Here is a 14455-nt window from a genome sequence, read left to right on the forward strand (position 1 = left end):
TTATGATTTTGTTATAGATCTGACTTTTGGGTAGAGGGACTGTGATGTAGGATGGGAGAAATGTCTAATTTTAATTATGCATCTATCCTTTTGAAAGTCTGAAATGTTAACCACATATATTAATTACTTTCTTAGTTAAAATTCTTGTTAATGATGTTTTAAAAAAGAATGTTCTTCTGGGAGCAAATAGGGATATGGTTGGCTTATTTAGGATCATGGGAATTTTATTTCTCGGTCATTAATTCAGGAATGAAGATCAGTAAATGTCATATTAAAGAAAAACATAATTAATTGTATGCTTGTAATTGTGTGTGTGTGTGTGTGTGTTGAAGGACAAGTGGGAATCTGTGTCAAAATTGAGGAGCCTATGGTGAACAGGAAGACTTAGAAAAAAATTCCTGCAGTTTCATTCTTTGTATTAAAGCATCTAATATAGTGTTTGGCACTAGTGGATAATTAATGTTTGCTAAAGCCATGGAAGATTATCTGAGGGTATTAGGAGAGAGAAGGTAAGACAGGTGATTTGAATAAAGTTAAAGCAGTATCAAGGGTTTATAATATTTTGATCATCCTGGCTAGATGAAAAAACAAGAAAAAAATCTTGTCCAGAATACAAATTACTCAATTGCTTTGTATCACCAGTGAAAAGGCATAGCCCCCAAGTCTGCTGATTTGGAAAATCCTTATTTTTGCAAGGACTGAATTCCCTTGCTTGCTCTTTATCAACACTCTGCTGACAAGTCTTGTTCCTTCTCTGTTCTTAGCCTCTCTTTTTTTGGTTTTTCTTATTAAAATATCTATTTTTTAGAGCAGTTCAATAGCCCAAATGTTTCAAAATCTCATTTCATCTCATTTGTCATTTATTAATGGGTTTATTTTCTTTCCAGTGTTTCTTATTCTACAGACGTATTGGAGGAAACTCCTTTAAATCCCCGGGGCTACTGTGACATCACTAGTTCTTTATATTGCTTTAAAAAAATCAAACTCCAACTTTAATCATTCTGTATATTACCCTCTCCACCCCCACTTTTTAAAAAAAAGTACTTTTATTTTTGCCTTCTAAATGTGGTACTCTAAAACATCCCCAGTGAGTACTGACTGGTTGTATTTTTGTTTTGAGAAATTTATTAGATGAATTATAATTTGTACTGGTTACTTCTAGGTTATTTGAGGATAGTTGCATCATTTCTTTTTTTTTTTTTTTGTCGGTTGTGGGGCCTGAACTCTGGGCCTGGGCGCTGTCCCTCAGCTCTTCAGCTCAAGGCCAGCGCTCTACCACTTGAGCTACAGCGCCACTTCCGGTTTTCTGGTGGTTTATTGGAGATAGGAGTCTCACGGTCTCTCCTGCCCGGGCTGGCTTTGAACCGCGATCCTCAGATCTCAGCCTCCTGAGTAGCTAGGATTACAGGCATGAGCCACCAGCGCCCGGCTGTTGCATCATTTCTTAAGCTAACAATTTCTTATATCTCTATCATTAGGGCACACAAAGATGCGTTACTAGTTTGAGTATTTAAAATTTCCTGTAGTTTTGTGTCTTAATTTTAAAAAGAGGCTTATTTGGAACTCATTTTAAATAAATCCTGCCTTCTAAACATATCTCTTGCTTGCATCCAATTTCCAGGGTCATTTAATGTTCTCCTTTTGCTTTTCATTATTCACTTGGTGCCACTGAATATTAGACTCAAAAAAATAGAAAAAAAAACCCTTTGCTATCAGAAGGGTCATGGAAATCACATTGGGTTCACAGTCAGGAGTCCTTATTAACTTTCTGCCTTACACTTTATTTTTATTATATTTTAAATTTTTTATTTTGGAATTCAAGCTGTATTCCCTGTTTCCCCACCTAGAATCAATAATCTCTTCACTTTTTCTATCTAATATTGAGAAAATAGATACGAAATTTTTGCAAAGCACTATGAATGTCTGTGAAGGGGCATTATGTAAATGTCCAGCATCATTATGCTGGAATTTTGCCATTACCCTCTATGCAAAAGGATGAGATTTTGAATAATATTAGCTCATTTCAACTTCAAGTCCAAGGAGTCCAGTTACCAAAATACTAAGAGAATGAATGTAATATTATAGGCCACAATAAAAGCTCCAAGACACTAGATTTATGCTATTACTCTGATGGTAATTACTGTCATTATTATTACATTTACCCTCTTAGGGAAAATCATGTGAAGGGAAGTGAGAGCAGGATGTTCTGCCTTTGCTTATTTTACTTTGATGAGGGAAAGGCAACAGAAGAGTGAGTCCTGGCTGAGATCCAAATGGCCCTTTTAGTTTAAATGGGTATAGGGGTATGTAAGGGAGGAGGTAGGAGATACAACATATTGTAATACATGTGAAATTTGTCTAATTGTAGACATGGCATATAGAGAACATAAGTATACAGATTAGTTCTCGAGTCACTAAAGAGGTACAAGTTGATACTAGACATAACTATACTTGAGGAGGGGAGTAGTGTCAGCATCCTATATTGGGCAATTTCAGGGCACAGAAAAACCCATTTAGTTTTAAAATACTTCTTGATTCCTAAGTGTCAAAGTCTGAAATCTCCACCAGGAAACCCATTTTATTGAATTGCATTTGCAGTCTACTATTTTGTGAGGAGCCTCTGTGTAAGATTGGAAGTTCCTGCAGCAATACTGTCTGCCTTTAATGCAACTAGCAAAATGCTGGCTGTTAAGTATGCAGTGTATTTATTTTCAAACCTTTGTAGAGAAGCTGACTTTTGGATGGGATCTTGATGAATGAAAAGGGTCCACTAACTCAAGCATCTTGTGTAATTAACAAATATATACTAGATATAACATAATTGGTGCTGACTTGCTTTTGTTGCTGGAAAAGAATAACATCTGACTCAGAGCTCATTTCAGGCCCAATGACTTGACCAAACAAAGCACAGCAAGGGCCCTCTAGACATATTTGGTCATCAGTGTGAAACTTCTGTTTTAAATAGATGGAGGAAGGTTAGTAGGGTATTACAGACTAAAGAAGAAATGGGAAGGGTCATTGTGACTTGTTATCTAAGAGAACTCTATTCCTGAACTAAAAGAGAACCCTACAGGTACTAATTTTCCACAAGGAATAGCAGTGTTTCAGGGTACAAGAAATGACCCCTATTCCTTTGAAACTGGTAGAGAAAGATCTGCTAGTCTGTAGAGTAAACAAAGGGCATTCTTAATGGTCTTAAAGTCAAGAAATAGTTCCTCAAAATATTTCAGTACTTATGCTAGCATATTCTTCTTTAAAATGCATATTCAATCAGAAAAATTCAAATCAAATCACCTTGAATAACCTAACTCATAGTAACCCCAAAGAAGGAATAGAACACTATATGGGAGAGAGGGGAAAATGTTTCTATCTGAAGATGTGGGTGAAGGTCAAGACCATAGGTAGGTGTGAGTGCTCTGGAGACTAAAGACAGTTAGAAGCCTGTAAGTAGAGAGGGTGAATACTGCAGTAGAGGGAACAGGCACGCTTTGCCTACTGTGCAGTTTTGCCTAGGGCAGCTAATTGCTTGTGCCCAGAAAATTGCCTCTGGAAGCCTTGGGCAATATGCAGTAGGTTTTCCCTGATGCCTAGTTTATCAGGTTTAAGTTGAAATTTGGTGGAAAGGGTAGAGGGAATGATGAGCTAAAAGAATTCCTGAGCTGAAAGAAATAAAACTCAGAGGTCACCAACTTTCTTAGCAACCCATCTATAATGACAGAGAGGGAACTTGAACTTCCAGGCCAAGTTATTTTTAAGAGAGGTTTTTTTTTAATTACCCTATAATTTTATTGGGAGACCAACCAATCTTGCAATAAAATTGTCTAAGGCCTTATCCCTGATATGTCAAATGGATTGACCAAGATATACAGCTAAGAGAGGGCTAGAGACGGAGAATTTAGGTCTGACTTCCCTGTCCTATCTAAGTAATGTACCAACAGAGAGGATATATAGCAGTACAAGGTGATAAGGATGGAACCACTGTGGAGGAGGTATTAAAAGAGAAAGAGGAAGGTGACTTCACTTTAAATGTTTATTCTAGGATTCATTCTGGCATGAAAAATATATCAAATAAGAAAAATGATCCAACATTCATTAAATCTCTATTGTGTACCCACACATTGTCCTGCATACATACTTATTATTTCAGTTTTCCTGAGATGACAAAATTGCCTGTGGCTACTTGGTTTGTAAATCCCTGGGTATCTGACTAGGCCACACTCCCTCTTTTCCAAAGGCATCTATTTAATGTCTACTCCATGCATGGTACTATGCGGGTCAATAAGATATAAAAAGGGAATAGATTAAGGATATGAGTAGGGTATTTTAATTACCTTGTATTAGAGTTTATAGTCTGAAGAAGGGACTCCTTAATTAATTAACTGGTCATCTTAGCTTTCTATTTAATGTTCCAGTCTTAAAAAAACTTATATGAAATCACTTACAGTCACATAAATTGGAAAATATTCTTGGTGTTAATAAAATCTGTTTTAAAAAATTAGGTGATAGGCCACACATGACTGAAGCCATTTTTGTTAATCTTTTATAGCTTTTCATGATAGAGCACAGTGCTACCAAACTGTCCTAAGATATTTACAGGTTCAGCAAAAACCAAACAACAATACAGTGTTAGCAATATTTCCTTCAAAAGTCAGGAAATATATGTTAGAAAAATTCTTTATGTAACTGTATTCCCTCCGTACATCACCCCTACAATAACAATAAAATATATTTTTAAAAAAGAAAAATTCTTAGTATATTTCTCCTATCCTTATTATACAAAAGCATGTCCTTAAGAAATAGTGTGCTAGTTGTTTTTTTTTGTTGTTTTTTTTTTTTAAGTGTGCTAGTCTTTAACTCCCATTTCTTGTGAGGAGCACAGGAACAGTTTCTCTATATTTCTCCCTTTTTAAACTCTGTTTTAAAATAAATCCTTGCTATAACTTTCAAGATAAAGGAAAAAGAAAAGAGAAAAGAAAAAATAGAGAAAGAAATCCAAAGAACAATCTGGAAGACATCCTAAGAACAAAGAAAGGAAGGATAAATAGCTGGTGCTCAATTTGATGGTCAATGCAGAGTCATCGGCCTTTACTGTTTTATCAACTGATTGTGAACTTTGATGTATAGCTACTATTCTGTGATCTTCAGCCTCTATTATGCATATTTTTGATATAGATCAAAATTTGATTATTTTTTACTGTACCTGTGCTTCCCTTGAGATGATTTTTTACTGCTTACTTTAATCTAGATGTCTATTATATTTCATGAGCTCATGTTGATCTTTCACAACCACATTGTAATGTATTTTGAGGTCAAGTATGTTTGGAAAATACTAATCTAGAACTTGAGGCCAAGTTGTTCCATGCTCTGATTGCAAGTTTCCCAAAGGATATGCTGGTCTTGATTTGGTTTGTATTTTTTTTTTAACTTTTGGTACATCACTAGGCCGGCTTACAGAGTCCAATGCATAAACACCTGCAAGTTAAATGTACATATGCTTAAAAATTTGCTTCCATGCTTAATAATAAGAAACATGTAACCACAATATTAAATATGGAAATTTTGTCTTATGTATTTTACTATGATAATAAATGTAATGGAATGATATGGTACACAAAAACATAAACATATAAATTGTGAAACATAATAGTTTTGAAATCATATTTGTATACAAAACAATAGCATTTTATTATTGTGAGAAAAACATAACTAGAAGCTATGTGTCTCTTAGGCTTTAAGTAAGAAATATATATATTAGAACATTTACAAAGAATTACGTAAAAAGCTGGTTTACAGTTTTCATGAAGAAATTATTCACTGGCTTGTTTTTGGCATTTGACACAGTGTCTTTCACATAGTATGTATTCAAGAAATATTTTTTTTTCAAGAAGTATTTTTTGAAGTTGGACACGATTGGTCCAAGTAATTCTAGCTGCAGAAGGCTGAGATCCAGAAGGATCACAGTTTTTCGTCTATAACAATGAGCATAAAACCCTGTAATACAAGGAGGCTAAATAAGTACAATTTTAAAACTTACAGTAAATATCAGGTTGAAAAAAAAACTGTTGGATGTGGCATTAATATCTGGGTAAAAATGTTTCTAGAAAAATTTATTTTGAAATAATTTATAGTTGGACCTTAGTGGCTGCTGCCTCTATTCCTAGCTACTAGAGAGACTGATAATGGGAAGATCATAGTTTGAGGTCAGCTTGGGTAGAGAAGCTCCAGAGGTCCCACCTTCACCTATAGCTAGGCACAATGGTGCATGGCTGTCATCTAAAGCTACATGAGAGGCTAAGATTGGGAGGATTGTGGTGCCAGGCCAGCCTAGGCAGAGAAGTCTGCAAGAATCTATCTCCAAAAAACAGAAGCTTGATATTGTGGCACGTACTTGTGATACTAGCAACAACAAGAAGCCTAAAAGTAGGCAGATTAAAGCTCAGGCACAGAATAAGGCAGAAATGAAACCTGTCCTATAAATAACTAATGAAAAACAGGACTGTAGGTGTGGCTCAGCAAGGCTCTGAGTTTAAATCCCCAGTACCACACAAACAAATAAATGAATTTATATCTACGTATTTCCTTATTAGGATGAGTCATATGAAATTGTCAATTTTTATGGGTTAAAATCTGCAAATTTCATATGGCTTGATCTTAGTTTATCAATTATTGACTAGTGTGTCTCCAGTTTCAAGTGATGGAAACAATGAAATATGAAGGAAAATGTGCTTTAATGTTCTTTGCTTTTAAATGCCAAGACTGAAAAGTGATCTCAGAAATAAGAACAAATATTATAGCAACTTCATTGAAATATGGGAAGCTGACATCTTTATTACTAGCTTTTATGGTTAATCGCAAATCTCCTACCAGAGACTGTGGATTGACCATCAGAATGTATTGTAAAAATACTTAATGGTCTTAAATATTGATTAGCTTGACACACAGCAGTCCTTCCATTTCTGACATTAAAACAAGCATATCATAGTACTGTGGTTAAAAATATAATTATAAAGTGGTTCTATAATTTGTTTTTATGTTACCAATTATGATAAAAAAGCAGAGAAATTAATTTACTATTCCAATAATCTTACAACCCTCAATGATTACAATAATTTGAATGTCCGCAGAACCACAGCAATGACCATGTACAAAATCCAGTGCAAGACTATAACTTTTTGCTCTATCATCTTCATGACAATTTTAGCTACTTATGACATTGACATGAGAGAGACCTCACGGAAAAAAAATCCTCAAAACTGAGAAGTACACAGGTGAGAATTAGACAGGGACAGATGACTGCTGCTCCTTCCTTATAGCTTGTAACCAGTGTGCCCACTCTCTTTTCTTAGTCTCTACTTAATAAGGATAATTTAAGATGGGATTACCCAAGAACAGCCAATTACCTATACTTGTTTGAAGAACCCTTGTAGGTTAGTGGGAGGAGCAAGTAAGTAATGTTCTACATTTTAGTTACTAAACCTTCCAGATTTTTTTCATAGTTATGGTTACATGTAAATTAAAAATATGCTTTTTGATTTTTTTAAATTGTTATTATAAAGGTGATGTACAGAGGAGTCATAGTGATATAAATCAAGTAAAGAGTATTTTGTTGTTGTTGTTGTGGGGCTTGAATGCTGGGCCTGGACGCTTTCCCTCAGCTCTTCAGTTCAAGGCTAGTGCTCTTCTGCTTGAGCCACAGGGCCACTTCCGGTTTTCTGGTGGTTAACTGGAGATAAGAGTCTCACGGACTCCTGAGTGGACTGGTTTTGAACCATGATCCTCAGATCTCAGCTTCCTGAGTAATTAGGATTACAGGCATGAGCCACTGGCACCTGGCTAAAAGTACATTTCTTTATGGACAATGTCACCCCTTCCCTCACTCTCTTGCAGTTAAAAAAAATACATTTTGTATTTTAGTCTGCTTCTTAAATTCTTTAAAGATATATATTGTATGCTTTTTTTGTTATATTTTTTTTCCTTTTGTAGTCATCCTGGGTCTTGAACTCAGTGCCTGAGCACTGTTCCTAAGCTTTTGTGCTCAAGGTTAGTGCTCTAACACTTTGAGTTACAGCTCTACTTCTGGCTTTTGGGGGGTTAATTAGAGTTAAGAGTCTCACAGACTGCCCTTCCTGGGCTGCCATTGAACCTCAGTCCTCATATCTCAACCCTCTGAGTAGCTAGGATTAATGGTGTGAGGCACCAGTGCTCAGCTTCATTATCATTTTTATAGAGGATTCTTTTTAGTTTCTTAAAAGTTTATTGTATTTATGGGTGCGTCTTGTGCTTAGGCAGTTTATTCAACCCTCTATGGCTGAGCATTATGCTTTCTTAATTTATTTAACCTTTGGTAGTTTAGAAGTGGAATTTGGTTGTTGGTGGTGGTTTTGAATGATATCTTGGAGGAAATATTTAGCTCTGAAGAGCTGAAATGCAGATGCAATCAAAAGCAGTAGAGTATATGTTTTCATACTGAAAAACATTCTTAAGAAAGGCTAGTTTTATAAGTTTAAAAATAGGAACATAGATTTCCTACCTTGTATTAGACAATTATTTCAAACCAAGATCAAAAAGCTCAGTAAGGTGAGGGAATCTGAAAATTATTAACATTTTTAAGTATTTATATGTCAGGCTGTGCTTTAGCACTTCTCATTTATTATTTCATTTTAGTCCAACCATAACTTTAATAAGTGGGTAAGTAATAGAGATAAGATAATGTTAAACCACCTTCCCAAAGCCCATAGGTACATAGCAGAGACCAGAGCTGTCTATGGTCTTAACACCTGTGCTTTGCTGCTTCCCATTTATGACATTGAACTACTTAGAAAGACAAACAGGGAACATTCCAGAATACAACAACCTGGAAAGTACTGCACATACTATCTTTCCAAAATTTCCTACTTTGAAAAATTTAAATTTTCCACCAATGCTATTTTGTCTTTCTAACAAAAAGAGTGATTATGAGCTGGACACTTGTGGCTCATATTTATAATTCTTGCTACTCAGCAGGGTTGAGTTTTGAATCCAGCCTGGGAAGAAAACTTCCTAAAACTCCATCTTCAATTAACTAGCCAAATGGACTTTGAGACATAGCATAAGTGGAAGAGCACCAGCCTTGAACAAGCTAGCTGAGTGAGAGTAAGAGGTTTGGGGTTTAAGCCCAAGTGCAGAAAGAAAAGAAAGAACTAGAAAAAAAGGAAAGAAGGGAGGGTAAGGGGAAAGGAAGGAGTAAGGAAAGAAAAGTGACTTTAATATGATTTTACCATTGTCACTATGAATAGATAAGCTATTTTAAATACTTGACCCATGACAACTATACAGAACTATTTAGTTACATCTTCATAACTATGGATACCTGACATAAGCAACTTAAAGGAAGAAAAGATTTATTTTGGTTTACAGTTTCAGAGGGTTCATGGTCTTTGGCTCCATGTACTTAGGCAGAACATCATGGCAATGTTAGCAAGTTGTAGAGAAGAACTGTGCATTTCTTGGAAGAGAGGAAGCAGAGACAGAGAGCAAGGGACCAGGGATAAGATACTTTCAAAGACTTGTCCTAGTAACCTTCTAACTTTCTAGAATCTCTCCAAATAGCATTATCATCTAAGGTCCAAGTATCCAACACACGAACCTGCAGGGCTAATACTCAAACTGTAACATTCTACTCCTGGCCCCCAAAGATTCATGGCCATTTCTCAGTATAAAATTAATTTGTACCATCTTTGAATATCCTTAAAGTATTAACAGTTCAAACCACAACATGTACTATGTCATCTGTACTATAGTTTAGTTACAAAATTCAGATAGTTGACAAAAATAAACAATTCATATGACTCTACTTGCTCAGGAAATGATGAATTTTATTGGGTAAATTCATGTTGTCTCAATTAGTCTGAAAAATAAAAAATACCCAGATTCAACAGGGAAGATTGTGGTGACTGTCCTTTCCAGAAGGCAGTGATAGACAGACAGGTTTTAATTTTCATATAGTACATAAGATTTTTATTATAAATAAATTCCTGACAGTATCCAAGTTAACTTTCTGCAGAAAACATGCACTTTTATAACAGTCTCCTTTAATATCTGTACACATTGAGATTGAAGCATGTTTGATTAAATGAGGATAATTTCTCATTTATTTGTAACTCATAATACAAATGGCTTACATTTCAGGTACGATGACCAACTGCAACAGATATTTTCTTTACTGTTATTTCTATGTTCTCTCCCCTTAAAACCACTCATCTCCTTTTGGAGTCCAATGAATAGTACATTGCCTTGCTTAAATGCATGTATTCTAGAGCCAGACTTCTCTGTTTCCAGTCTTAGCTCTGCCATGTACAAGCTGTGTGTCCTGGTGGGAAATCCTTAGCTTCCCTAATTTGTATATCACCTGAGTTGTCTAAGAGGCCTCTCAAACTTTGTATCATCAAATAGAGTCTGCTTTTCCCTATCATGGAAATGGCAACACTACCCACTCTTTGCTCAATCTAGACATCTAGTATGTGTCTTTGATTCTTCTTTTTTCATACGCCTATATACAGCCCATCATCCCCTTTGCTTGGAAACATTTCAAATCTATCCACCTTTAGCAGCACTGCCTTATCCAAGGTAGTTATTTCAAGTCTAGCCTTCTGCAAAAGTTGATTTCCTGTTCTCTGTTCTACTTTCATTTCTCTAAGACCCAATCTCCTCACACCCATTTATTTATATTATCAATTTATATTTACATTTGCTACACATACTAACAAAAGTGTAGAAAGTAATGGTCCCTCCCTTACTCCAAACCCCTGAGTGGCATCTCATTAAATTTAGAATAAACACCTTATTTTGGACTTCTGTCTTTTTTTTAGTTATCACAAACACATTTGTTTGATAACTAAAGGGATGACGCCAGTTAAGCCATCACTTTGATGCTGTTGCATTTAAAATGTTTTGATATATATTATTGAACATAGTAGTGAAAAAGTAGATGTGTGGAGATTTGCTCATTAAACCAAGCTTTTTCATTCTTGCAGCTAATTCCTGTCCAAAATGATGATAAAATTTTTATTCTTCTTTCTCATAGTCCTGAATACAAATGACATGGTTCATGACACATTTCACCACCAACTTCCCGTCTTTCAGTTTTCTTGTTACTGTGCTTTCCTTCCTGTCCAATGCCTGATGGTGAAGTTACACACTACCTAAATTTTCTTTTCCTCAGCTGTAGTTTCTTCAAATTGTTTTCCCAGGACACAAGAAAATTGTGTTGTTTTCAGAGTGCTCTTCATTTTTATGTCAACCTTATTGCTGCTGTCGCAAGTGATAACATAGTCTGGCTTGGCCATTGTACCCATTTTTCACAGAGCTAGTCCCACTCCTATTTCCTTCATGTACTCATCAAAGCCTTGGCTGTCTACCAGTCACCATCTTCCTTCTAATTTCATAAGCATGGCCATGGTAGGCATGGGAGGGCAGACATGCCTGGTGAGTGGAAAAGGTCCAGTGGACAGCGTACAGTCCTTCAGAGTCTTATGGTGGGTTGGAGTGTCCCCCAAATTTATATCTACCTGAAACCTCAAAACATGATCTTTGGAAATAGAATTTAACAAATGTCATTAAGATAATGCCATGTTAGATTTGGATAACTAATACAAATGATATCTTTGGAAGAAGAAAAAAACACAAAGAAACAGAGGAAAAGAAGGCCATGAGAAGATGAAGGCAATGATAGGAGGTATAAGACAGCAAAGATTTCCAAAAGCCACTGGAGGCTAGAAGAGGAAAAAATGTAAAGTCTAGAACTTGGAGCTTTTATAGAAAGTGGGATCTGTGACAGGTTGCTTTTAGACTTCTGGTCTCCAGAACTGCGCAAGAATATATGTATGTGCCCTCTAAGCACACTACTTTCCCTTTGTTCAGTGTATTAGGTCATCAGATTTATTCTCAATTTAGAGTTTTTGCCCTAGCTGCTCCCTCTACTTGTGTTGCTCATCTCATGGATCTCCCTTGTTATTTAGATATCAGTTTAAAGGCATTCTTTCAGTGAGACCTTTCTCAACCACCCACTCTAAAGTTTCTTGCTGGACAATCTTTATTATGCCAGCTTACTTAAGTTTTATGCTTTGCATTTTAATCTGATACTTCTTACTCATTTTTGTGTTTATTATAGAGTGTGTTTACTATCTCTTCAAAGTATACACACGCACACACACAACACATTGCACATACTCTTGCATTCACTAATATCACATTATCCAATGTGGCAGTCACTAGCCAAATATGACTATTTAAATATAAATTTACATTAATTTAAATTATATGTATGTATGCATGTATGTATGTATTTCCTTGCTATGTAGCCTGGGATGGCCTGAAACTCATGATTCTCTTGTCTCTGCCTCCCACATGCTAGGATTATAGGCATGCACTACAGTGCTCAGCTTCAAATAAATATTTTATGAAAAAGGAAGGAATGAACTTCCACACAATGGTAAATGTTAATGTGAATGAGTTTTGTGAAAATCAAATGAGCATCACTGCTTCTGAGAAGCAGAGGGACTTCTCACTTGAAAATCCTATAGTGACATCTTTTTTTGTTTATTTACACAAAAATATATCTGGTTGTCCTCTCTATACAGTATTTTTACAATAAAAACATATACGAAAAAGAATTAACTTCTAAAAAAAAGAAATAATGTAGACTCTATGTACTTTTTACTAGTTTTTTCCCCAATGATAATATCTTACCAAGCTAAAATAAAACCTAACCAAAATATTGATGTTGACGCAGAAAAAAATATATATGGTTGTAAAGAGGATTTCAATAGATTCTTTTATCCTATACAATAGCTTCTTTCACTTATAAATAAAAAGCTTACTAGGAATCTATTGAAAAGGAGGGAAGAGGCCAGATAGGGTGTATGGGTTGAATATTATTATCTTCTTTGCAGTCTAGTGCAGTGTCTAAAAAGACACTGTTATCAATCTCACATCTCCAGCAATCATTTTTCTGTGCTTTGATTAATGTGGGTGTAAAATGTGTCTGATGGAGCAGCATGTGTCTGAAACATTCTAAGGCAAGAAGAATCAAAATGTATTCTAATTTTTAAAATGAACTTCAAATAAGCTAAAAGGGAATGCCATTACTTAATGTAACCAGTAAAATACTATATTACCTCATTAGAAGAAAAATGATCAAAATATATCTTACTCAGACTTTCAGGACAAATAGAGTCAAAATATTTAAAAGCTATTAAATTTCTGACTCTAAGTGCCCTCTTCTATTTTCCCATCATCACTCTGAGGTAAAGATTAAAATTTGTAAAGATCTGATACTATATCAAGCACATAAAGAAAATTGATCTTGGGTTCTTTTCTAATCTTATTCTATTTTATTTTATTGTTTGTATTTATTTTACAAAGGGGTTTCAATTCAACATGTCAGTTTATCAGTACAATGCATCTTGATCAGTGTCATCCCTTCTATCATTTTTTCCTCCTGTATCTCATCCTCATCCACTCCCTCGTTACATAGTTCCATTGTTCTTCTATTTTAATACACAGATGTATGTAAAATTTTTGTCTCACTAATTAGCTGATAGAAATTTATTATTAACTAGCTAACAGAATATTTTTTCTTCAAGAAGACTTTAAAAATCTAGGAACTAACAATCTGAACACTAGTTCTGAATGGACAAAGTTGGAAAATACTTAATACAACTTTCCTACTTTCTTTTCTTTAAAAAAAACATTATTGTCAAGATGATGCACAGAGGAGGAGTTAGTTACCTAAGTAAGGTAGTAATTATATTTCTTGTTTAAATTGTTACCCCCTCCCTCATTTCCCCCCTTTTTCTCTCCTCTATCCCCTCCCCAAGTTGTACAGATCATTTCTGACATATTGTCTTGTGAGTATTGCTGTTGCATATGTTCCCACTTCGCCCTGTCTCACCATTTTTTTTGTTCCTCTTCCCTTCCCTAGTTCAGATAAACATACGCATTTTGGTACCCTTGGTACCAAAATCGAATGCAGTGACAACAGGGGATAAACTGTAGGAGAAAAGCACAAAAGAAAAGAGAAATCATGAAGCACATTGAGAACAACAACAAAGAAAAACCTCTTGTTTCCATGTTTTGGATTTCATTTTGCTTAGCATCATCTTATATGATTATGTGTACATCGCTGTTGAGCTATTCTGCTCATCTGCTAAGATTATCCTAGATGTATACTAGTTATTATAAATAAGGGAAACCATGGGACCTATGTTTCTTGGGCTTGGCTTATGTCACTTAAGATTTTTTTCCAAGTCCTTCCATTTCCTTACAAACAGGGCAATGGCATTCTTTCTGATGGAAACATAGAATTTCACCATATATAAACATATACATTTACATATATGTATATCAATCACATTTTCTTGATCCATTCATCTACTGAAGGGCATCTGGATTGGTTCCATATCTTAGCTATGGTAAA

The 14455-nt window shown here is 35.2% G+C and overlaps 1 pseudogene; it reads right to left on the minus strand.

Annotated features, from left to right (window-relative positions):
- Nucleotides 1-11043: 11043 nt before the first annotated feature.
- On the minus strand, nt 11044-11435 carry LOC138806616 (fatty acid-binding protein 5 pseudogene; annotated as a pseudogene).
- Nucleotides 11436-14455: the final 3020 nt, after the last annotated feature.

This window comes from Dipodomys merriami, unplaced genomic scaffold (genome assembly GCF_024711535.1).
Source record: "Dipodomys merriami isolate MVZ:Mamm:240054 unplaced genomic scaffold, mDipMer1.0.p SCAF_1, whole genome shotgun sequence".
NCBI classification, from domain to species: Eukaryota; Metazoa; Chordata; class Mammalia; order Rodentia; family Heteromyidae; genus Dipodomys; species Dipodomys merriami.